This window comes from Neoarius graeffei, chromosome 1 (assembly GCF_027579695.1).
Source record: "Neoarius graeffei isolate fNeoGra1 chromosome 1, fNeoGra1.pri, whole genome shotgun sequence".
Classification (NCBI taxonomy): domain Eukaryota; kingdom Metazoa; phylum Chordata; class Actinopteri; order Siluriformes; family Ariidae; genus Neoarius; species Neoarius graeffei.
In genome coordinates, this window is record NC_083569.1 from 21,066,935 (window position 1) to 21,092,455 (window position 25,521).

The following is a 25,521-nucleotide window of genomic DNA, read 5'->3' on the forward strand; positions in this document are numbered from 1 at the left end:
GTGGTCGACCAACAAAGATCACTCCAAGAGCAAGGCGTGTAATAGTCGGCAAGGTCACAAAGGACCCCAGGGTAACTTCTAAGCAACTGGAGGCCTCTCTCACATTGGCTAATGTTAATGTTCATCATCACCATCAGGAGAACATTGAACAACAATGGTGTGCATGGCAGGGTTGCAAGGAGAAAGCCACTGCTCTCCAAAAAGAACATTGCTGCTCATCTGCAGTTTGCTAAAGATCACGTGGACAAGACAGAAGGCTATTGGAAAAATGTTTTGTGGACAGATGAGACCAAAATAGAACTTTTTGGTTTAAATGAGAAGCGTTATGTTTGGAGAAAGGAAAACACTGCATTCCAGCATAAGAACCTTATCCCATCTGTGAAAGATGGTGGTGGTAGTATCATGGTTTGGGCCTGTCTTGCTGCATCTGGGCCAGGACAGCTTGCCATCATTGATGGAACAATGAATTCTGAATTATACCAGTGAATTCTAAAGGAAAATGTAAGGACATCTGTCCATGAACTGAATCTCAAGAGAAAGTGGGTCATGCAGCAAGACAACGACCTTAAGCACACAAGTCACTCTACCAAAGAATGGTTAAAGAAGAATAAAGTTAATGTTTTGGAATGGCCAAGTCAAAGTCCTGACCTTAATCCAATCGAAATGTTGTGGAAGGACCTGAAGCGAGCAGTTCATGTGAGGAAACCCACCAACATCCCAGAGTGGAAGCTGTTCTGTATGGAGGAATGGGCTAATAGTCCTCCAAGCCGGTGTGCAGGACTGATCAACAGTTACCGGAAACATTTAGTTGCAGTTATTGCTGCACAAGGGGGTCACACCAGATACTGAAAGCAAAGGTTCACATACTTTTGCCACTCACAGATATGTAATATTGGATCATTTTCCTCAATAAATAAATGACCAAGTATAATATTTTTGTCTCATTTGTTTAACTGGGTTCTCTTTATCTACTTTTAGGACTTGTGTGAAAATCTGATGATGTTTTAGGTCATATTTATGCAGAAATATAGAAAATTCCAAAGGGTTCACAAACTTTCAAGCACCACTGTATATAGAGCTCCAGATTCTAGTATTGAGGTCTTCAATAACTGGATAGAGGAAATGTTTTTAAAAGTGAGTCACAAAACAGTTTTCATATGCGGAGACTTCAATATTGACCTGCTCAATCCAAATAAACACAAAATGACAGACAATTTTATCAACACAATGTACTTTTTCCCGAAAATTACTCGACCCAGCAGAATCACCTCACACGGAGCCACCCTTTTGACAATATATTCACTAACAGTATTAATGACAATTTAGTAAGTGAACTATTGATAAATGATATCGGTGATCATTTACCAGTTTTCTCAGTTTATGAAACAAAATTTGGGAATAATAAACCAGAAAACACAAAACTTTTCAGACGACTTAGATCAGAGGAATCAATTAACACTTTTAGAAATGACTTGCTGGCACAAAATTGGGATGAAATATACCGACTAAAAGACATAAATAAAGCATATGAGGAATTCTTGAGGATATTTATATCATCATATAATAAAAATTGTCCAATTGTTCAATAAAGTAAAAAGTCAAACATACAGTATGTCCATGGATTACAAGGGGTTTACAAAATGCCTGTAAAAAGAAAAATACATTGTATAGAGAGTTCATAAAGCAGAAAACTAAAGAGGCAGAGGATAGATATAAAAAATATAAAAATAAATTAACTAATATTATAAGGGCTGCTAAGAAAGAAAATTATAAGAAATTATTAAATGATAACAGAAATAATCTCAAAGTATTTTGGAGCACTTTGAACAGTATTATAAAAAATGGGTCAAGAAAGATCTTTAAATTATCTAAGGTACTTTCTTAATAATGACAAAGATGAATATAATATGGATGTGGTAATTAATAGTTTCAACCATTACTTTGTATAGGACCAATCTTAGCAGAACAAATCCCGGGTCCAAGAACATCTGTTGAAAACCTGAGCAATTTGATAAATAAAAAATATTTTTCAATGTTCCTTACAACAGTGGAAGAAAAAAAGTTGTTTTCATTTACAGAACATATTAGATTAATAACAGATAACACGCTTGCGCTTAACCCAAAGGCCAAAAAGCAATAATTTACTGCAGTTAATGGTTTTAAATATACCACTTCTACATATTACAGAAAGGCAAACACAGCTAGACTCCGCCTCCAACAGCTGGATCCTTTTGAAGAGAGACATCGCCTTGTAGAGTGTATGTGGGGATGCTTCCATGCAAAAAGATAAATAGTTCTAACACTTGATAACCAAAAATATTCAGCTCTGCCAGAGCAAAGCCTACAAAAATACGTTCAACTCGTTAACATTTCTCTCCCATACCGCCCACACCCAATTCTACACCTGTGTTGTTGAGCATGGAGAAAACCAGAAAATAGGGAAAAAGTTAGGGCAGGCAAAACAAAGATTTTTTTTCTTTCTCTTTTAAAATAAGGTAACTATTCCTAAATCTACTATAATACCACATGAGAGTATAGAATAAAAGGCCCAAACTACTATTTCTATTTTCTACTCTAAAAAGCCCAATTATCAGATAAGAAAAAATAAACTTTTTCTAGAACAAAGATAGAGGTACTACAACATCAGGTTAATACATGAAGCCGAAAGAGCAAACCCCTATCCCCACTCCTTGTTCCAAAAAAAATCTGCTTGATATAACGCTCTTGTTAAGAGAACAAATCAGACATCAAATTGATTAGAATAAATATTACACTCGAAACTGGTTAAAATGTGGAAAAATGATAAACTACTTCAGTGAATAGCTTTAAATATACCACGTCCACATATTAAAATCCAGAAAGGTAAACACAGCTAGACTCCGCCCCCAACAGCTTGATCCTTTTGAAGAGAGACATCGACTTTTGGGGCGTGTAGGAGATGCTTTAATGCAAAAAGATCAATAGTTCTAACATTTGTTGACTAAAAACGTTCAGCTCCGCCAGAGAAAAGCCGAGAAAAATATACTGAACTCATTAACATTTCTCTCCATGGAAATCTTTAGTAAAAGGCGAAAGATTTATGCGTCAATGAAGAGAAACCTGAGCTGCGCTTAACACTGGATCAGGTTAGTGACACTGGATTGGAAGTGCAGAAAGCTGGTATAGGGTAAGGTGGCCTGGACCAATCTCTTACACCTTTATAGCTTTATTAACCATTGCACACAGGCAGAGAAATGTCTGACCAACAAGCTTTTTTGAAAGAAAGATCGATCGATCGATCGATAGATAAGCAAGCGGGGTGGGTGGTGTTGAATTTTGAAAAGGAACAGTTGAGTGCTGTGTGATCTGTCCAATATCACGGGTGTAGGCCTGTAAATTAAATATGAAAACATCAGCTGGAGTTTGATTATTGACAGGAACGCTGTTGACCCCAGCAGTAAGTGCTTTCCAAACCACATTTTTTACTGTTAAATGAAATCATCCTCGTTAGTATAGTGGATAGTATCTCCGCCTGTCACGCGGAAGACCGGGGTTCGATTCCCTGATGGGGAGGCTTTAAAAATAACTTGTGTAGCAGCGGGATGGAGTGGTTTGCACTGTCGCCTCACAGCAAGAGGGTTCTGGGTTTGAGGCTGGTGGGGGCCTTTCTGTGTGGAGTTTGCTCTGCTTAATCCCACAGTTCAAAGACATGTAGTTCAGTTAACATGGGGTGGTGTTGGGCTGAAATGCTCTTGAGCATGTATATATGAATGATCACATTTTGTGTCAATTGAATCTTATTAATAGTAACAGATCTTGATAAATCCAGTGACTATAGACCATACTTTAATATGCCTAATGTTAATGTCAATTATGACTATTATAAATTGCCAATGGTAGACCCTCTGATGATGTTCTAATAATATTCTAAGTCTAGTAAAAGTCAGACAAAAAAAAGTTTTCTGTGTTTTTAGCTTTTAGGTAAATATCAGAAAATTGAGTTAGCTAATTTAATGGATGCCCGCTAACATATCTTTGCGCATGGAGCGTTAGCAAACCTCCCTCGTGATAGTGAGAACTGGCAGCCTGGACTTTTCCATTGGCTCGCACGCTCGACCCCCAATCCAATGTTGCTTTGGTCGGCCAAAGTTATGAGGTTGCTGTGGGGTACTAAGACTAGACTAAATAACAAAATTAAATGATTCAGACATCCCTAGTCTCCCAGACGCTCTGGGAGTCTCCCCAGGAGCATGTAGACAGAGACACGAAAGGCAGGAGAAACTTGATCTAAGTCTTATTTGGAAAGTTGTAAATTAAATTGTAATGTGGTGCAAGGACAACAAACTCCATCTGAACGTGGAGAAGATGAAGGAGATTGTTATGGACTTCAGGAGAGAGCACACCCAGCATGCTCCCCTATCTATCAACGGTGCTGCAGTGGAGAGGGTGAGCAGCACCAAGTTTCTGGGTGTGCACATCTCTGAAGACCTGTCCTGGAACAACAACACCGCATCACTGGCCAAAAAAGCCCAACAGCGTCTGGACTTCCTCCACAAACTGAGGAGAGCAAGAGTCCCGGCCCCCATCATGCACACATTCTAAAGAGGCACCATCGAGAACATCCTGACCAGCTGCATCACCGTGTGGTACGGCGCCTGCACCGTGTCCTGCTGCAAGACTCTGCAGCGCATCGTGAGAGCAGCTGAGAGGATCATTGGTGTCTCTCTCCCTTCTCTTATGGATATATATAACTCCCGCCTCACCCTCAAAGCCATCAGGATTGCAGGTGACCCCACCCATCTCACAGCCTCTTCAGCCTGCTGCTGTCGGGGAGGAGACTGCGGAGTCTCTGGGCCAAAACCAGCATGCTCAAGAGCAGTTTCTTTCACCAGGCAGTCAGGAGGCTCAACTCCCTCCCCTCTCCTCTCCTCTCCTCTCCTCTCCTCTGCCCCCTGCCACAGATTCTGCTCGCACACCCCCCTTCAGCATCTGATATGTCATCCTCACAGTCCCCCCCCCCCCCCCCCCAACACACACACACACATACATCTCATCGTTCATTAACACACTGAACTCAGGGACTGCACATCTCACTTTACCTCGCCCATTTGCACTATTCCGCACTACCTCACCTTAACAGCTGCTAGTTTGTTTATACTGCTTATTTCATGTTTCATGTTTACCTGCTATACCTCAAGTGCCCTTGACTGTTTGGTTATTTGTACCAATTTATATGTGTGTGTGTGTATGAGTGTTTAGTCTAGTTCATATCTTGAGTGTTTATACTGTTTATATTGTCTGTTTGAGTGTTTAGTCTGTCTTGTTCTTATCTAGTGTTTATACTGTTTATTTATACTGTTTATACAGTTTGAGTGTTTAGTCTATGTCTAGTTCCTATCTAGAGTGTTTATACTGTTTATATTGTTTGTTTGTTTTTTTCAATTATTCTGTTTTTATTTATTGCATTGCCAGTTTGCACCGTGGGTCAGAGAGGACTGATATTTCATCTGTGCTGTATGTCGAGCATGTATAGCATATTTGACAATAAAGTTGACTTGACTTGACTTGACTAATGACTGGCTATTGCTGATATGTGGTTTGATGTTGTGACATGTAAGTAAGTTTAGCAAACAATTGATTTGATTGATGTAGATTTATGGTGTGAAATGTAAAGAACTATTGTTAATATGTGAATTGATGGTGTGAGATGTAAACAAGTAATGAAATAATAGTGCAGATTGATGAGATGTAAATAACTATTGCTAATATGTGAATTGGTGGTGTATATTGTGAATAAGTTTTACAAATTACAGTGTAGATTGATGGTGAAACATAGGCTTAATAAGTTAGCAATATGTTCACTGATGTGAGATATAAATAAGTAGGCCATAAGTTGATAAAATATGTATTAAACCAATGGTGTGATAAATAAAAATGTTTTGAGAGATATTGACCACTGTGAGTGTAAGGGCTCCTCCTCCTTACAAAAGCCAATTAAACCACTGTCTGAACCAATGGGTTTTTGACCAAAATGCTCCGAACGGATCAAACTTTGGTGCACGAACCAGAAGGGAACCCGTTCCCTGTTGGTGGAAAAGGGCTACGTGTAGGTCGGTGCAAAGTCTTGTCGGGTCCATATCTTGTCTGACCAGTAGAGGGAGCGCACATGAAATCACCACCAGTGTCTTGTGATAACTTGGAAGAGGGGGGGCCAAAAATTATGCAAAACCCTGCTCGGACGCTTTGCCTGCCCTCACGGAGCAGCCTACACCCTTGCAGGGTTACATCTCAGCCAGGTAAAGAATCTTATATTTACCTGACAGGGGCAATACCATGATCAAAAAGGTGGTTTGCACAAAGTGAGACCTAGCCATTATCCTCAGTCTGTGCTAACCTTTATGAATTTCTCAAATACAGAAACCTCAACTGCATAATTTCTGATAGTGGGGGACTGTGTTCGTGCTCTCCTCTTTTGCATAAATCTGTTGGAATCAAAGATAGAGCTGTTTGTCTTTTTGAAGTTTTTCTTTTTTTTTAGTGTGCAGGTGTTTTATATCAAGAGCTACTGGCTGCTTGAAGTTTTTGAGGAGCAAGGAGGGCTGTGTTCTTAAGGTTAATGTGTGGAAAAAATCTCTCTGGTTCTGTGTATTGCTGGGTTTCTGAACACTAGGAAACAGGTTTTGTTCAGGCTTTTTTTTATCCTCAATACCCAGCTAGCATTTCCACGAGTTTTGAGCAGGAAATGGTTGTTGAGGATGCACCGTGGATGGAGGGAATTTCACTGGGGTTGTGCAGATCTTTGTGAATTTCTCACATGCAGGAATATCAACTGTATAATTTCTGAAAGTGGGGGAATGCGTTCCTGCTCTCTCCTCTTTTCCATAACCCTGACAGAGTCAAAAATAGAGCTGGTGGCTTATCTATCTATCTTTATTCGTCACATGCACTTCAAGCACAGTGAAATTCATCCTCTGCATTTAACCCATCTGAAGCAGTGAACAAACACACACACACACACACACACACACAGAGCAGTGGGCAGCCCAGAGCGCCCGGGGAGCAGTCAGGGGTTCGGTACCTTGCTCAAGGGCACCCCAGCCCAAGGCCGCCCCACTTCAACCTAACTGCATGTCTTTGGACTGTGGGGGAAACCGGAGCACCCAGAGGAAACCCACGCAGACACAGGGAGAACATGCAAACTCCACACAGAAAGGCCCCCGCTGGCCGCCGGGGTCAAACCCAGAACCTTCTTGCCGTGAGGCAACTGTGCTAACCACTACACCACCGTGCTGCCTATTTATTTATTTCCTTCCTTCTTTCCCCTCCCCTGACGTTGTGTGCTGGAGTGCAGGTTGCACGATGTGTTTGAAGTCTTATGAAGACAAGTGGGCTCAGGCACCAAAACGCAGCATGTGGAGAAAATGTAGCTGGCTCCGCATGTTGTTGTTATTTTCACTCTGCTCGCACGGATTTCCGACCACCAGGGAATGTGTTCTTGAACGGGTTTAGGTCAGGCTTCTGGGAACCTTGGCATGAGCAAGGGTCTCCATGAGTTTTCAGCAGAAATTTGTCATCAAGAATGCGTCATCGACAGAAGGCATTGCACAGTGCGCAGCAGAAGTAAACAGTAGTCCAGAGATGGTGGATCACATTGCTTGCCTGGAAGCTTTGTTCTGTTATTTCTTCCCTGGTGGTCAGAAAGCTGTGCGAGCAGAACGAAAACACCAGCAACATGCGGAGCCAGGTACATTTTCTACACATGCTGCACTTTGGTCCCTAAGCCTCCTTGTCTTCATAAGATTTGCAGACATAGCAGATATTTGCTTTCTTCTGTAGTGGCTGCCACATTCGCTTAACACGAGAACGGTCCCCGATTCGAAACTGGGCGGAATCGGTGCTCATTTTTTTGAACTTGGCGGCGAACAAATGTCGAGCTGTGATCTCTGCTCCGTCCGTGCCTTTTGGAACAGTCCCAAACCGAGACGCTGAAAAAGCTTTGCGTGTTTTCTGCTGTGCAGTGGTTTCCCCTTTCACCTGACAAGCGAATAGACGCTCCTGAGAAACCTGGCAGAGCCATACTTTGCCTTTTGAGCTCTGCTTCCCTTAACGTTCAGTTATCTCATCTCATCTCATCTCATTATCTCTAGCCGAGTTATCCTTCTACAGGGTCACAGGCAACCTGGAGCCTATCCCAGCTGACTATGGGCGAAAGCCGGGGTACACCCTGGACAAGTTGCCAGGTCATCACAGGGCTGACACATAGACACAGACAACCATTCACACTCACCTTCACACCTACGGTCAATTTAGAGTCACCAGTTAACCTAAACTGCATGTCTTTGGACTGTGGGGGAAACCGGAGCACCCGGAGGAAACCAACGCGGACACGGGGAGAACATGCAAACTCCGCACAGAAAGGCCCTTGCCAGCACTTCCAGTTATCGTCTTGCTAAAATCAGGTACCCTTGAAACAGCCAGAAAGACAGACCCTTAACGTGACCGGATTGCTTTCTGTAGCTTAGTGGTTGTCATGTTCTCCTAGGTGCAGACGACCGTCGGAACAAAACCTCATTTGCACGGTTTCCCTGCCTCTCTGGTTTTCATCAAGGTCCGTGACGGCTGCTTTAAAAACAAAATCGGGCACGATCTACATTTCTGTTGACTGTGGAAGCATGGACATTGCAGTTCGTCACGGGGAGGTGGTGTTCTCAAATGCCACTTCGTTGCTCGTTTACGGAGTGAGGTCAGGTCAACAGGGCTGCACACGGCATCAGAACGCTGCAAAGTGGCACTGACTCTGGAATGCTTCATCATGTCTCAACGAGTATTTGCCGGCCAACATTCAGACACATTTGCTTATTGACTCTCAAACCGTGACTGTGCAGTCCGCTGTTTGTGGAAAACATGCAAAGAAGCAGCTTGCCGCCAACGAAAGACAAGCACGCAGGCGCCCGTTTCCTTGAAGCACGCCCAGGTTTGCGCAAACCGATGCCATTCGACTGCATGCAACGGGAGCGGAAAGCAGAAGGAGCGGCCTTGGCAAGGCAGTGACGAGCAACAGATCCGTTGCTGCCGTTTCCTCCCGGGTGCCTGGCCACGCTCTCTGCCTTTCATCAGAGAAACGAAGCGTTAAAGGGTGTGCGTTGGCCGGGAATCGAACCCAGGTCAACTGCTTGGAAGGCAGCTATGCTAGCCACTATACCACCAACACTGCGTGCCTGGCCTGGGGACAGATGCCTAAGTGCCATTGCTTCTGAACTTGAGGCCCAGGCAACAGCTGATCGGTTCAAGTGCTGAGGTTTCTGTAGTGTAGTGGTTATCACGTTCGTCTTACACACGAAAGGTCCCCGGTTCGAAACTGGGCAGAAACAGCAGTGGGTGGGTTTGTTTATTTATTTATTTATTTTTTGAGTGACTGCTGAGCTGTGATCTCTGCTCTGACCGTGCCAACTACGGAAGTGTTTGCTTTTCACCAGCCAAGGTATGGACACATTTGCTGAACAAATCTTACACAGTGACTCTCCAGTTCTCTGTTTGTGGACAAATATACACCTGTCGCTTGTTGCCAACGAAAGGAAAACATGCAGGAGCCCGTGTTGTTCACCGCTTCATGGGTCGAACGTACACAGGGGCAAACTGATGTCATTCAACCCTGCAAACAACTACTTACGTCGCTCGTGGAAAGCGGAAGGAACAGTCCTCAGTCATCTCCTTGGCCCGTCCAAACAAGGCATTTGATTTCTTCCCGTGATGTTATTGCAGCGCTTTTCAGTGCTGATCCTCGTCACACTCGACCACCAGCTCATCTCTACGACGCCAAGGCCGTGCCCCTATCCTCGTGACAGTCGCTTAAGCGTGATCTGTGTTCTTCTTGAGGCCCAGGCAAGAGCTAACACACGCGTGGTTTCTGTGCTGTAGCGGCGGCCACGTTCGCTTAACACGAGAACGGTCCCCGATTCGAAACCGGGTGGAATCGGTGCTCGTTTTCTTGAACTTGGCGGCGAACAAATGTCGAGCTGCCATCTCTGCTCCGTCCATGCCTTTTGGAACAGTCCCAAACCGAGATGCTGAAAAAGCTTCGCGTGTTTTCTGCTGTGCAGTGCTTTCCCCTTTCACCTGACAAGCGAATAGACGCTCCTGAGAAACCTGGCAGAGCCATGCTTTGCCTTTTGAGCTCTGCTTCCCTTAACGTCCATTTATCGCCTTGCTAAAATCAGGTACCCTCGAAACAGCCAGAAAGACAGACCCTTAAAGTGACCGGATTGCTTTCTGTAGCTTAGTGGTTGTCATGTTCTCCTAGGTGCAGACGACCGTCGGGACAAAACCTCGTTTGCACGGTTTCCCTGCCTCTCTGGTTTTCCGTCAAGGTCCGTGACGGCTGCTTTAAAAACAAAATCGGGCACGATCTACATTTCTGTTGACTGTGGAAGCATGGACATTGCAATTCGTCACGGGGAGGTGGTGTTCTCAAATGCCACTTCATTGCTCGTTTACGGAGTGTGGTCAGGTCAACAGGGCTGCACACGGCATCAGAACGCTGCAAAGTGGCACTGACTCTGGAATGCTTCATCATGACTCAACGAGTATTTGCCGGCCAACATTCAGACACATTTGCTTATTGACTCTCAAACCGTGACTGTGCAGTTCTCCGTTTGTGGAAAACAGGCAAAGTAGCTTGCCGCCAACGAAAGACAAACACGCAGGTGCCCGTGTCCTTCAAACACGCCCAGGTTTGCGCAAACCGACGCTGTTCGACTACATGCAACGCGAGCGGAAAGCAGAAGGATCAGCCCTCGGTCACCTCCTCGGCAAGGCAGTGACGAGCAACTGATCCGTTCCTGCTGTTTCCTCCCAAGTGCCTCGCCATGCTCTCTGCCTTTCATCAGAGCAACGAAGCGTTAAAGGGTGTGCGTTGGCCGGGAATCAAACCCAGGTTAACTGCTTGGAAGGCAGCTATGCTAGCCACTATAACACCAATGCTGCAGGCCTACCCTGGGGACCCATGCCTAAGTGCCATTGCTTCTGTATTTGAGGCCCAGGCAACAGCTGATTGGTCCAAGAGCTGAGGTTTCTGTAGTGTAGTGGTTATCACGTTCGTCTAACACACGAAAGGTCCCCGGTTCGAGACCGGGCAGAAACAGCGCTGGATTGGTTTATTCATTTATTTATTTTTTGAACTCGGCAGTGAGTGACTGCCGAGCTGTGATCTCTGCTCTGTCCGTGCCAACTACGGAAGCAAGTATTTGCTTTTGACCAGCCAAGGTATGGACACATTTGCTGAACAAATCTTAAACAGTGACTCTACAGTTCTCTGTTTGTGGACAAATATACACCTGTCGCTTGTTGCCAACGAAAGGAAAACACACAGGAGCCCGTGCTCTTTCTTCACCGCTTCATGGGTCGAACGTACGCAGGGGCAAACTGATGTCATTCAAGCCTGCAAACAAGTACTTACGTTGCTAGTGGAAAGACCAGTCCTCAGTTCCCTCCTTGGCCCCTCCAAACGAGGCATTTGATTTCTTCCCGTCATGTTGTTGCAGCGCTTTTCGATGCTGAACCTTGTCACGCTCGACCACCAGCTCATCTCTACGATGCCAAGGCCGTGCCCCTATTCTCATGACAATTGTTTAAGAGTGACCCGCGTTCTTCTTGAGGCCCAGGCAAGAGCTAACACACGCGTGGTTTCCGTATTGTATTGGTTACCACGTTCGCTTAACACGAGAGCGGTGCGCGATCCGAAACCGGGCGGAAACGGTGCTGGTTTTCCTGAACTTGGCAGCGAACAAATGTCGAGCTGCCATCTCTGCTCCGTCCGCGCCTTTTGGAGCAATCCCAAACCGAGACGCTGAAAAAGCTTCGCCTGTTTTCTGCTGTGCAGTGGTTTCCCCTTGCACCTAACAAGCGAATAGACGCTCCTGAGAAAGCTGGCAGAGCCATGCTTTGCCTTTTGAGCTCTGCTTTCGTTAACGTCCAGTTCCCGCCTTGCTAAGATCAGGTACCCTCGAAACAGCCAGAAAGACAGACCCTTAACGTGACCGGATTGCTTTCTGTGGATTAGTGGTTGTCATGTTCTCCTACGTGCAGACGACCATCGGGACAAAACCTCATTTGAACGGTTTCCCTGCCTCTCTGGTTTTCCGTCAAGGTCCGTGACGGCTGCTTTAAAAACAAAATCGGGCATTATCTACCTGTCTGTTGACTGTGGAAGCACGGACATTGCAATTCGTCACGGGGAGGCGGTGTTCTCAAATACCACTTGGTTGCTCGTTTACGGAGTGAGGTCAGGTCAACAGGGCTGCACACGGCATCAGAACGCTGCAAATTGGCATTGACTCTGGAATGCTTCATCCTGTCTCAACGAGTATTTGCCGGCCAACATTCAGACACGTTTGCGTATTAACTCTCAAACCGTGACTGTGCAGGTCTCCGTTTGTGGAAAACAGGCAAAGTAGCTTGCCGCCAACGAAAGACAAACACGCAGGTGCCCGTGTCCTTCAAACACGCCCAGGTTTGCGCAAACCGACGCTGTTCGACTACATGCAACGCGAGCGGAAAGCAGAAGGATCAGCCCTCGGTCACCTCCTCGGCAAGGCAGTGACGAGCAACTGATCCGTTCCTGCTGTTTCCTCCCAAGTGCCTCGCCATGCTCTCTGCCTTTCATCAGAGCAACGAAGCATTAAAGGGTGTGCGTTGGCCGGGAATAGACCCCGGGTCAACTGCTTGGAAGGCAGCTATGCTAGCCACTATAACACCAACGCTGCAGGCTTACCCTGGGGACCCATGCCTAAGTGCCATTGCTTCTGTATTTGAGGCCCAGGCAACAGCTGATCGGTCCAAGAGCTGAGGTTTCTGTAGTGTAGTGGTTATCACGTTCGTCTAACACGCGAAAGGTCCCCAGTTTGAGACCGGGCAGAAACAGCGCTGGATTGGTTTATTTATTTATTTATTTATTTTTTGAACTCGGCAGTGAGTGACTGCCGAGCTGTGATCTCTGCTCTGTCCGTGCCAACTACGGAAGCAAGTATTTGCTTTTGACCAGCCAAGGTATGGACACATTTGCTGAACAAATCTTAAACAGTGACTCTACAGTTCTCTGTTTGTGGACAAATATACACCTGTCGCTTGTTGCCAACGAAAGGAAAACACGCAGGAGCCCGTGCTCTTTCTTCACCACTTCATGGGTCGAACGTACGCAGGGGCAAACTGATGTCATTCAAGCCTGCAAACAAGTACTTACGTTGCTAGTGGAAAGACCAGTCCTCAGTCCCCTCCTTGGCCCCTCCAAACGAGGCATTTGATTTCTTCCCGTCATGTTGTTGCAGCGCTTTTCGATGCTGAACCTTGTCACGCTCGACCACCAGCTCATCTCTACGATGCCAAGGTCGTGCCCCTATTCTCGTGACAATTGTTTAAGGGTGACCCGCATTCTTCTTGAGGCCCAGGCAAGAGCTAACACACGCGTGGTTTCCGTATTGTATTGGTTACCACGTTCGCTTAACACGAGAGCGGTGCGCGATCCGAAACCGGGCGGAAACGGTGCTGGTTTTCTTGAACTTGGCAGCGAACAAATGTCGAGCTGCCATCTCTGCTCCGTCCGCGCCTTTTGGAACAATCCCAAACCGAGACGCTGAAAAAGCTTCGCCTGTTTTCTGCTGTGCAGTGGTTTCCCCTTGCACCTAACAAGCGAATAGACGCTCCTGAGAAAGCTGGCAGAGCCATGCTTTGCCTTTTGAGCTCTGCTTTCGTTAACGTCCAGTTCCCGCCTTGCTAAGATCAGGTACCCTCGAAACAGCCAGAAAGACAGACCCTTAACGTGACCGGATTGCTTTCTGTGGATTAGTGGTTGTCATGTTCTCCTACGTGCAGACGACCATCGGGACAAAACCTCGTTTGAACGGTTTCCCTGCCTCTCTGGTTTTCCGTCAAGGTCCGTGACGGCTGCTTTAAAAACAAAATCGGGCATTATCTACCTGTCTGTTGACTGTGGAAGCACGGACATTGCAATTTGTCACGGGGAGGTGGTGTTCTCAAATACCACTTGGTTGCTCGTTTACGGAGTGAGGTCAGGTCAACCGGGCTGCACATGGCATCAGAACGCTGCAAATTTGCATTGACGCTAAATGTCACTTGAACTGCCTTGAAGGACACACCCCTTAGGAGGCATGCTTTGGTTTTAGTTTTGTTGCAGAATAAATAAAAAAAATCATTAAAAACGTGCTCCAATTTGCAAAACAGACGATGCCTGAAATGCCCACTAACTTTTAAGCATTTTGCATATGATGTCACTTCTTTGAACAAACAGTAACTTACCAGGAACGCATTCTTGTAATGGTGGACTCAAAGAGCCAAACTTTACCAAATAAACAGAACATGTTCCTGGTCTCGTATTAAAATACATTTTAGACAGTAAACTATTAAACATGTCTAGTTTTATCAGGTATAATTCCCAGGGGTAATATAATTTTCAGAAGACTGGCACTTTCACGGAAACAAAGGGTTTGGGACGTGACAGCTTGCTTGACCAAAAGGAGCATATAGTTGAGACAGTCTGTGCATTCAGAAGCCACAAACAAAGGCTTCAAAGGTTCCACTGAGATTTGAACTCAGATCACTAGAGTCAAAGTCCAGGGTGCTAACCATTACACCATGGAACCAAGACATAGCCAAAGGGTTGTTTTCACTGTCAAACCTTTGAATGATATAATGAAATTCCAGCAGCACATGAACACATGATTGAAGGTTTTACCTGAAATCGTCAACCTGTTGGAAAAAAAATTCTCGGAACCCGGACTGCTGGCTACATGGTTAATCATTCTTTGTTGTTTGTATTAATTTCTAGTTTTGTAATTTATCAATGTCAACATTCAGTTGACATTGTAACCACATGATAATCCAAGTCAAACGTCACATGTCGTTCCACAAACTAAAACTTAATATTTTTACATCTAAAAACATAAAATACCTACTGATATTGTAACATGTGGCAGATATTCACAACAAACTGAAAAAAAATACAAATTTATCTGAAAAGGCATGCTAGTTGAAGTTTCCATTTTCACTCACATGCAGGTAAAACGCCCGACAAGCATTCACTAAACGCAAACCATGAGCATAAAACCCATGGCCCGTTAATAACCCGCGATAGCAAATATCAGAAGTGGGATTAAAGTCCACACCTCCAGAAAAGACTGCAACCTAAACACAGCACCTTACACCACTCAAAATCTAGGTTATTCTTAACCAGGTTAGTGACACTGTATTGGAGGTGCAGAAAGCTGTTATAGGGTAAGGTGGCCTGGGCCAATCACTTACACCTTTACAGCTTTATTAGCCATTGCACACAGGCAGAGAAATGTCTGACCAACGAGCGTTTTTGATGGAAAGAAAGAAAGAAAGAAAGAGTTGGGGTGTTGTGTGATCTGTAGCCTCGGTCACAACCGGCCGTACGTGCTCCTACGGCCGGTCTACGTGCAAAAAACGCAAGAAACGCACGGAGGGCGCGCATGTGACGTGCTGATTTTCGAGCCGTAGACTGGCTGCAGAGGTTCTTTGTCATGTCAAACAAACTCTACGGGCGCTTACGTTTTTTTCAGGTTGCAAGACAAACTTACGGCCAACGCATGTCTTTCTCCATGAACAAAAAAAAAAACGCAGCGATTTGGGAAACGCCAAAAAATCGTATGGCCGGTTGTGACCTAGGGGAGAGAATTACTGCAGACTAACGGTCCAGTAGCTTGTTGAACATGGAGAAAACCAGGAAATGGGGAAAAGGTCAACCCAGCAAAGAAAGAACTTTTTTCTTTACTTATTTTTTTAACAAGACAATTTCTAGATCTACTACAATGTCATGTGAACAGATAGAATAGAAAAAGCTCTATTCCCACTCATTACTTTAGAAAACTCATTTATTATCTTTATTTAAAGAATATATCAAATAAGAAAGCTGTTTCTTTGTATTTAGGACAAGGCACTATTCCTGGAAATACTATAAAACCAGGTTGATGAGTGGAGCAGAAGAAGCAAACCCCAACTCCAGCTCCTTGGTCTAAAAGTCTATTTTATATAACATTTTCAGTTAAATAACACGTCAGATATTAAAGTGATAAAAACAAACACTATGTTTCATCTAAAACAAACAACAAAGAAACAACAACTTACTACTGTCAATGGCTTTAAATATACCACTTCCAAATATTAAAATCCAGAAAGGTAAACACAGCTAGACTCCACCCCCAACAGCTGGATCCTTTTGAACAGAGACATCGCTTTGGGCTTTGGGTGTGTGTGTGTGGTTTCCATGCAAAAAGTTCAATATTTCTAACATTTGACCACCAAAAATGTGCAGCTCTACCAGAGCAAAGCCTGCAAAAATAAGCTGAACTCATTAACATTCCTCTCCCCGGAAATCTGTAATATATAGATTGAGGCACTGCCTAAAAGCCCATCTGTTTCTGGGTTGTAGAATTTTCTTATATCATAGCCAGCCTCTCTTGTTTTATTTCTTTACCGTTATTGTTACTATACTGTTTCCTTATGTTGTACAAAACATACACAGAAAGAGAAGAGCTCTGGCCTGATGAGTAGAGTCAGGGCACTGATTTTATTTACAAATTCGATTTCACCATTGCTGAGACAAGAATACAAAAAAAAAAATAACATATTGGAAAAATAATATCATATTGAAAACTGGGGCGGCATGGTGGTGTAGCGGTTAGCGCTGTTGCCTCACAGCAAGAAGGTCCGGGTTCGAGCCCCATGGGCGGCAAGGGCCTTTCTGTGTGGAGTTTGCATGTTCTCCCCGTGTCCGCGTGGGTTTCCTCCGGCTGCTCTGGTTTCCCCCACAGTCCAAAGACATGCAGGTTAGGTTAACTGGTGACTCTAAATTGACCGTAGGTATGAATGAGTGTGAATGGTTGCCTGTATCTATGTGTCAGCCCTGTGATGACCTGGTGACTTGTCCAGGGTGTACCCCGCCTTTCGCCCGTAGTCAGCTGGGATAGGCTCCAGCTTGCCTGCGACCCTGTAGAACAGGATAAAGCGGCTAGAGATAATGAGATGAGAGATGAGATGAGATATTGAAAACTAAATATAATACAATGAATCCGCTGCCTGGTACGAAACCCCGGGATAAAACCCCAGTGGGATTAGAACCTCCCAGGAACAGACTCCTCGTCCGAATGCAGCGCATGGCGCTCTGGGGATTCGAGCTTTGACTTTGAAAAGATGATCGAGGTTTTGTTAAAAAAAAAGTGCAATTGAGGAAATATTTAAAACACTCAGCATCGGCATTATCAGCATACTAATATTAAGAAATTGTGTTATGAAACTAGAAAGACCATTAAAGAGTTTTCTAGAGTTATAGTTTGTTTGTAAAAGATGAAAATATTGTTTTCGAAGTGTGCACGTTTTGCACGAACCAGTGGAAACTCAGGCATGGTTCCAGAGAGCAATGAGCAGGCCAGGAAGGGCAGTTGGGGGGGGGCTTGCCATACAGGGAGTGCAGAATTATTAGGCAAGTTGTATTTTTGAGGATTAGTTTTATTATTGAAAAACAACTATGTTCTTGATGAACCCAAAAGACTCATAAATATCAAAGCTGAGTATTTTTGGAAGTTGGAGTAGGGCTTTCTTAGTTTTAGCTATCTTAGGAGGATATCTGTGTGTGCAGGTGACTATAACTGTGCATAATTATTAGGCAACTTAACAAAAAACAAACATATACCCATTTCACTCATTTATTTTCACCAGAGAAACCAATATAACAACTCAACATTCACTAATATACATTGCTGGCATTCAAAAAAAACAAAAAAAAAAAACAAATCAGTGACTAATATAGCCGCCTTTCTTTACAAGGACACTCAAAAGCCTGCCATCCATGGATTCAGTCAGTGTTTTGATCTGTTTGCAATCAACATTGCGTGCAGCAGCAACCACAGCCTCCCAGACACTGTTCAGAGATGTGTACTGTTTCCCCTCCTTGTAGATCTCACATTTGATGAGGGACCACAGGTTTTCTATGGGGTTCAGATCAGGTGAACAAGGAGGCCACGTCATTAATCTTTCTTCCTTTAGACCCTTTCTGGCCAGCCATGCTGTGGAGTACTTGGATGCATGTGATGGAGCATTGTCCTGCATGAAAATCATGTTTTTCTTGAAGGATGCTGACTTCTTCCTGTACCACTGCTTGAAGAAGGTGTCTTCCAAAAACTGACAATAGGACTGGGAGTTGAGCTTGACGCCATCCTCAACCCGAAAAGGTCCCACAAGCTCATCTTTGATGATACCAGCCCATACCAGTACTCCACCTCCACCTTGCTGGCGTCTGAGTCGGACTGGAGCTCTCTGCCCTTTGCTGATCCAGCCACGAGCCCATCCATCTGGCCCATCAACACTCACTCTCATTTCATCTGTCCATAAGACCTTAGAAAAATCAGTCTTGTGATACTTCTTGGCCCAGTCTTGACGTTTCATCTTGTGCGTCTTGTTCAGTGGTGGTTGTTTTTCAGCCTTTGTTACCTTGGCCGTGTCCCTGAGTATTGCACACCTTGTGCTTTTTGACACTCCAGCGATGTTGCAGCTCTGAAATATGGCAAAACTGGTGGCGAGTGGCATCTTGGCAGCTTCACGCTTGACTTTCCTCAGTTCACGGGCAGTTAGTTTGCGCCTTTTTTTTTCAATGCGCTTCTTGCGACCCTGTTGACTATTTTGAATGAAGCGCTTGATTGTTCGATGGTCACGCTTCAAAAGCTGGGCAATTTTAAGAGTGCTCCATCCCTTTGCAATATATGTCACTATTTTTTACTTTTCTGAGTCCGTCAAATCCTTCTTCTGACCCATTTTGCCAAAGGAAAGGAAGTTGCCTACTTCTTCTTCTTCTTCTTTGTTGTTTAATGGGCGGGTGGCGCACAACATTTTAGGCGCATTTTCACCCCCTACTGTCTACTGCTTCTGAGCCAGAGTTTCACTTTCCCCTTAATACTAATGAGTTACATGTGTGTGGTGTAGAGTGATGCTTATTCAAATTCTGTTCAATAAACCTGATTCTTTAAGAAAAATTAAAAGTGTTTTCTGTCTGATACCTGTGAGGATGTTCTTAAGACTAAGTTCCTTTCGCTGAATCCTGAGTTCATGAATTATGTGTCTCCTTTGCAATGCATACCTGCTACAGTGAATTAAGACATGCTCAACTGACTCCTGCTCATTGCACTGCGCGCAGAGGCCTGATGGGTGTTTTCCAATGAGATGGAGTGATTTATTTAACTGGGTGTGACCTATTCTAAGCCGGGTGATGATTCTCTCCTCCTTTGTGCCTCCCAACGCTACCCGTCCCCTTAAACCCACTGTTTCCTGCAAGGTAAACAAATGCCTCCCCTTAACTGCCCTTTCCCAGTATCCCTGCCACTCTTTAATGAAGTACTCTTCAATGATTGATTTACTTTTGGATCTACTTAAAGTTACATTCATTATAGGGCTGTCAGATACCACTGCCTGCTTAGCCAGCTGGTCAGCTTCTTCATTACCTCCTATACCCCTATGTGCTGGAACCCACATAAATGAGACCTTTGAGTTTCTTTTATGAAGCCTGTACAGGGTTTCAAAAATCTCAACTATTAAATCCTGTCTGCTAGTAGACCTGAAAGATTCAATTGCCTTCAGTGAGGAGCGTGAGTCAGAGCATATTATCACCTCCATCACTTGGACACTTTCCAGCCACTGGAGAGCTGCTAGAATTGCCAATAATTCCACTGTAAACACAGCCAGATTATTTGATGTCTTCTGTTGTACTGAGATATGCAGAGATGGGATAACAAATGCAAATCCTGTGCTACCCAATTTGGGATCTTTTGAACCATCGGTGTACACTGGTACACAAGAGCCATAAAATATTCTTAGTCTTTCATCCACGACCTGCTTTACATCTGCAGGTGGTTTGCTTGACCTTACTTTATCTAGGATACTGAAGTCCACTGAAATCGTTGGAAACAGCCATGGAGGGGTAACAGATAATGCCACACTGGGGGAGAACTGCTTCTGGGTGAAGAGCATCGTTTCTGCTATGCTACCGCTTCTCCATGCAAAACACTCTTGCTTCGCCCTCTCACTCTCCCAACACGGCTGCAGGGTACCAACTGTGGGGTGGAGAGAAACTGAGTGCCCTCTGAGGTTCACCCAACAGTGCATCATCAGTTGCCTCCGCCGCAACTCTAGGGGCATTTCTCCCACTTCCACCTGAAGTGCTGCTACTGGGGACGTCCTAAACGCCCCACAGCACAGTCTCAGGGCTTGCGCCTGGATCACCTCCAACTTCTTTAGGCTCGTTATTGCCGCTGAATCATACGCCACACATCCATAGTCCAGTACAGATCTCATTCTCATCTCATCTCATTATCTCTAGCCGCTTTATCCTTCTACAGGGTCGCAGGCAAGCTGGAGCCTATCCCAGCTGACTATGGGCGAAAGGCGGGGTACACCCTGGACAAGTCGCCAGGTCATCGCAGGGCTGACACATAGACACAGACAACCATTCACACTCACATTCACACCTACGGTCAATTTAGAGTCACCAGTTAACCTAACCTGCATGTCTTTGGGGGAAACCGGAGCACCCGGAGAAAACCCACGCGGACACGGGGAGAACATGCAAACTCCACACAGAAAGGCCCTTGCCGGCCCCGGGGCTTGAACCCAGGACCTTCTTGCTGTGAGGCGACAGCGCTAACCACTACACCACCGTGCCGCCCAGTACAGATCTAATTAGTACTATATAAATCTTTTTCAGGGCCGACCTGCTGGCTCCCCAGTCCACCCCCAATAGACACCTCATCACATTTAGGATTCCCTTACATTTTGTAACCACATGCAATATATGAGTGTTCCATGTTAACCTAGAGTCCATCCACATACCTAAAAACTTAAACTCTTTAACTTGCTCTATTACTTGATCATACATTCTTAGTAGTATCTCAGTGTTCCTCTTCTTTGTGAAGAGCAAAACTTTAGTTTTTTCAATCGAGAACTTAAAGCCCCATGCGTATGACCACTTCTCCACTAAATGAATGGCCTCCTGCATTTTTGATACAATATACTTGATATTCCACCCCCGCTTCCATAGTGCCCCATCATCCGCAAATAGTGAGCGACCAATACCATCATCAACCTGTCTGAAAACTTCATTTATCATTATAGAGAATAAAATTGGGCTAATCACACTCCCTTGGGGAGTCCCATTCTCCACTGGATATCGCCCTGACAAAGCTCCTCCTACTCTAACTTGGATAAATCTTTCAAATAAAAAATCCTTAATCCAGTTAAATGTGCGTCCTGATATGCCAATTTCACTTAACCTGATCATAAGGCCTTCCTTCCATACCATATCATATGCCTTTTCTACGTCCAGGAACACGGCTATGACTGACTCCTTGTTTGCCTGGGCTTTTCGAACATCTGTCTCCAAACATATGACCGGGTCCATAGTCCCCCTCCCCTTCCTGAACCCACTTTGATACACTGACATCTTTCCCTTATGCTCCACATAATACACTAACCACTCTGTAATCATTCTCTCCATTATCTTTCCCATGTGTGATGTAAGCGCAATGGGTCTATAATTACTTGGGTTGGAGGGGTCCCTACCTGGCTTCCTGATAGGGACAATAACAGCCTCCTTCCAATTTGTGGGCAAGATGCCCATCTCCCACACCTTATTATAGAATTCAAGGATCTTCATCATGACCCTTGGTCCCAGCTGTTTGAACATGCTATAGCAAATATTGTCTTTCCCAGAAGCCGAGTTACCAGACCTCCCTATCGCTCTCTTTAGCTCATCCAGGGTGAACAAGGCATCCATAGTACCCCCATTTCCCTCCCTCCATCTAAACATGTCAGGGTAAGCTGCTTTCGTTTCCCCACATCCCCGTTTACCCAACTCTGTCAGATTGTCAGAGCTATGTATTTTAATCAGAGCCTTGGCTATCATCTCAGCCTTCTCTTCATCATTCACTGCTACTTCATCTTGTAATTTAAGTACAGGGTACTGCCTCTCTTTACGAATCCCCTTCATACTTTTAATTGCTCCCCAAACCTCCCCAACCGCTGTTGATCTGCCCATCCCATCACAAAATTTTCTCCAACTTTCTCTTTTTGCCTTTCTAACCACCCCTCGTGCGATAGCTCTTGCCTTTTTATATGCCATTAATTTATCAAAAGTTAAAGCATCTCTTAAAACACCCAGTGCTATATTCCTCTCTTTGATTGCCTTACTACATTCATCTGTCCACCATGGTACTGCCTTTCTATTCATTTTTCCACTACTTTTTGGGATACACTGCTCTGCCGCCTCAATTAAAATTGTTCTTATTTCATTATCAGTGGTTTCAGTGTCCTCATTAACCTTTACTTTATCAATCTCCATTTCAATTATGTATTTAAAAACACTTCAATTTGCCTTACCAAGTATCCATCTATTCCCAATCCCCCCCTGTGTTGCCATCCCCCTTAATACAATTCTGCATTCTACTGGAAAGTGGTCACTACCAACTGTTGTATCCTCCCTCACCTCCCATTCACAACGGCTTGCAATGTTCCTACTCACCATAGTTAGATCAAGGGCTGACGTGTTTCCAGTGTGTACATCTATCCTGGTTCCCCGCCCATCATTAAGACAGACCAGGCCCCTCTCCTCCATCAACTGTTCCACCACACCCCCATTTAGCTCATTTCTAGTGCTCCCCCATAAAGTGCTGTGTGCGTTAAAATCACCACATAATACAATCTTACTACCCCCCATACCCTCTATGGCCAACAGCTTATTCAAATCCAGTGCTTTGCATGGGTTGTAATAATTAATAACACTTAGCTCACCTTCTCCTGTCCAGATTTCTATTGACACATACTCTTGGTTCTTTCCTATCCCAGCTTCCTTAAATGAGACATCCTCCCTTATAAATGAGGCACACCCACCTCCACCCCCCTCTGCTCGGTCACATCTAACACCCACATATCCTCTAATTCTGAAATCTAAATTTGGCCGCAACCATGTCTCCTGAACACACACCACCTCAGGTTTACTAGGCAAATCATCAATAAATTTCTTCAGTTCCTGCCCATTGGCCAGTAGACTCCTAGCATTCCATTGTAGGATAAGAACCATTACAAGGGCTATCAAGTACCTGACTTCTCCGCTCTAGTCTGATAATACAGCTCCTTGTTTACATCCTCCCATGTCAAATCCTTCAGCCCTAGATTACACACTGCAGCTTTCACTATAATTTGTGTCCTCTCTGATTTGGACTTCACTTCCATTGTTGAGTTCAAGACCGCCACGATAAATGTCACTAATTTCTTCAAGTCAATTATGATCTCCTGATTTAGCCTATCCGGTTCCTTCCTAGGTCCTTGGCTGTTTCGGATAGCTTCCCCACACCCTCTGATTGGTCTTACCATTCTAGCTGCCACCGCATATGTGATCTTCTGTTGAACTCTCACCTGTTGGATTTCCTTCTGCCTTTTTAATTCATCACAACCTCTAAACGCTACACTGTGATCCCCCCCCCACAGTTGCAACACAGAGGCTTCTCTCGCGCACACTCAGAGTACTCATGATCTTCCCCACATCTAGCGCACCTGCGTTTCCCATTGCATACTTTTGCCACATGGCCAAACCTTTGGCATTTATAGCACCTTACTGGCCCAGCCACATATTCCCGCACCTTATAGCTTAGAAACCCCAAGAACACATTCTGTGGCAATATTTCATCCTCAAATTCCAGCAGGATGCCTTCACTGTCTCTTCTTTCTCCATCCCGAGTTACTTGCATACGCTTCACCCCTCTTATTCTCCCCCCTTGCAGGTTAGCTCTTATCTCCTCCATTGGCATTTCCACTGGGACTCCCCATATTACCCCTTTTTTAAATCGGCCCTTCACACCAACATAGCTAGCACTAACCACTTTTCGTTGCTCTATGGACTTCAAACCAAATGCACGTTCACTTTGTTCCCTATCTCTGCATATGATCAGCAAATTCCCGTCATTTAAGACCACTCCTCGAATAATGTCCCCCACCTCTTTCCTTAGTACCTTTGTCAGTGTGACAGGATTCATAGTTTTGAGTCCTCCCTGCTCCTCAAATCTTAAGATGACCTTAAACTCAGTGTTTGTTTCCTCTCTACCGTGTGTGCTTGTGATTCTTATCTTCCCTACACTACTCTCTGCCCTGAACCCTCCACTGCCTCGTACCTGTTCCACCTGGCTTCCTGCCTGTCTGAATTCCATTGCCTCTTCATTGCCACTTGTCTCGCCTCCCCCCCACTCTGGCTCATCCGCAAGACAGATTAGCTTATCAACCGCAGCAGCAGCGTTTTTCTTTCCTTTTTTCTCCATTGAGCTATCTGTAGCTCCATCCGCATTACTTTTCCTCTTCCCCGTCGTTAGGCCAGTTTGGTGTCGCTGAATCATACGCCTCGGAAAATAAACTTTCAAAAGCCTCTCTCCACATGCAAGACCTCTATAGACACCAGGAAGTTGCCTAATAATTTTGCACACCTGATATAGGGTGTTGATGTCATTAGACCACACCCCTTCTCATTACAGAGATGCACATCACCTGGTATGCTTAATTGGTAGGAGGCTTTCAAGCCTATGCAGCTTGGAGTAGGCCAACATGCATAGAGAGGGTAATGTGGTCAACATACTCATTTGCCTAATAATTCTGCACTCCCTGTAGTTAGTTGGACAAACCCTCAAACACAGCAGGGGAATTAGCACAAGTGGTAGAGTGCTTGCTTAGCATGTAAGCGGTAGTGAGCTTGAGGCCCACATTCTCCAAAACAGTAACTGCCATCTTGCTTGCTTTTAACAGAGAAAAACTTTCTTGTCATCTTGCAAACCATCTGAATCATCTGCACTTTCAGCCAAGTCAAGATCAAATTTCTTTTGCCACATTCAAAGCAGCACATCTGTGAAAACAGTCAGTATTTGGATTAAACCCACAACCTTGGCACTGTTTGCAACAATGACCAAAATCAACTAGCTGCATACTACTTTTCTGCTGATATGCTCCTCTGATGAGCTCCGAATGTTAGCTAACACAGATTCCTTTCAGTTTGCTTGTCTTTATTTCCTGAATTGCTGACTGACCTCAGTATCTCCAACTCACATTTTTCAACAGGGTTGTCATATTCCCACCATCCACTATGAAATTCTAACTCAATTTTGTGTGCAAAGTCAGCTTAGACAGCTTTTACAAAGTGAAAATATGATGCTTACCTGCTTGTATTAGCAAGAAGGTCCGGGTTCGAGCCCCGTGGCCGGCGAGGGCCTTTCTGTGCGGAGTTTGCATGTTCTCCCCGTGTCTGCGTGGGTTTCCTCTGGGTGCTCCACAGTCCAAAGACATGCAGGTTAGGTTAACTGGCGACTCTAAATTGACCGTAGGTGTGAGTGTGAATGGTTGTCTGTGTCTATGTGTCAGCCCTGTGATGACCTGGCGACTTGTCCAGGGTGTACCCCGCCTTTCGCCCGTAGTCAGCTGGGATAGGCTCCA

At 44.7% G+C, this 25,521-nt stretch overlaps 9 non-coding genes and 1 pseudogene across 9 annotated transcripts; 5 read left to right on the forward strand and 5 right to left on the reverse strand.

Moving 5' to 3' along the window:
* Window positions 1-2,625: 2,625 nt before the first annotated feature.
* LOC132898981 (U2 spliceosomal RNA) lies at window positions 2,626-2,801 on the reverse strand (annotated as a pseudogene).
* Window positions 2,802-2,993: 192 nt separating this feature from the next.
* Window positions 2,994-3,106, reverse strand: LOC132895890 (U5 spliceosomal RNA). Its single transcript, XR_009655874.1, has one exon. It is a non-coding gene; the product is annotated as a U5 spliceosomal RNA (small nuclear RNA).
* Window positions 3,107-3,480: 374 nt separating this feature from the next.
* On the forward strand, window positions 3,481-3,552 carry trnad-guc (transfer RNA aspartic acid (anticodon GUC)). Its single transcript has one exon. It is a non-coding gene; the product is annotated as a tRNA-Asp (tRNA).
* Window positions 3,553-6,287: 2,735 nt separating this feature from the next.
* Window positions 6,288-6,451, forward strand: LOC132896931 (U1 spliceosomal RNA). Its single transcript, XR_009656210.1, has one exon. It is a non-coding gene; the product is annotated as a U1 spliceosomal RNA (small nuclear RNA).
* Window positions 6,452-9,118: 2,667 nt separating this feature from the next.
* On the reverse strand, window positions 9,119-9,190 carry trnag-ucc (transfer RNA glycine (anticodon UCC)). Its single transcript has one exon. It is a non-coding gene; the product is annotated as a tRNA-Gly (tRNA).
* An 87-nt stretch (window positions 9,191-9,277) lies between these two features.
* On the forward strand, window positions 9,278-9,350 carry trnav-uac (transfer RNA valine (anticodon UAC)). The gene has a single exon. It is a non-coding gene; the product is annotated as a tRNA-Val (tRNA).
* Window positions 9,351-11,046: 1,696 nt separating this feature from the next.
* trnav-aac (transfer RNA valine (anticodon AAC)) lies at window positions 11,047-11,119 on the forward strand. The gene has a single exon. It is a non-coding gene; the product is annotated as a tRNA-Val (tRNA).
* A 1,705-nt stretch (window positions 11,120-12,824) lies between these two features.
* On the forward strand, window positions 12,825-12,897 carry trnav-aac (transfer RNA valine (anticodon AAC)). Its single transcript has one exon. It is a non-coding gene; the product is annotated as a tRNA-Val (tRNA).
* Window positions 12,898-14,561: 1,664 nt separating this feature from the next.
* On the reverse strand, window positions 14,562-14,633 carry trnaq-uug (transfer RNA glutamine (anticodon UUG)). Its single transcript has one exon. It is a non-coding gene; the product is annotated as a tRNA-Gln (tRNA).
* Window positions 14,634-15,939: 1,306 nt separating this feature from the next.
* LOC132898359 (U2 spliceosomal RNA) lies at window positions 15,940-16,130 on the reverse strand. Its single transcript, XR_009656497.1, has one exon. It is a non-coding gene; the product is annotated as a U2 spliceosomal RNA (small nuclear RNA).
* Window positions 16,131-25,521: the final 9,391 nt, after the last annotated feature.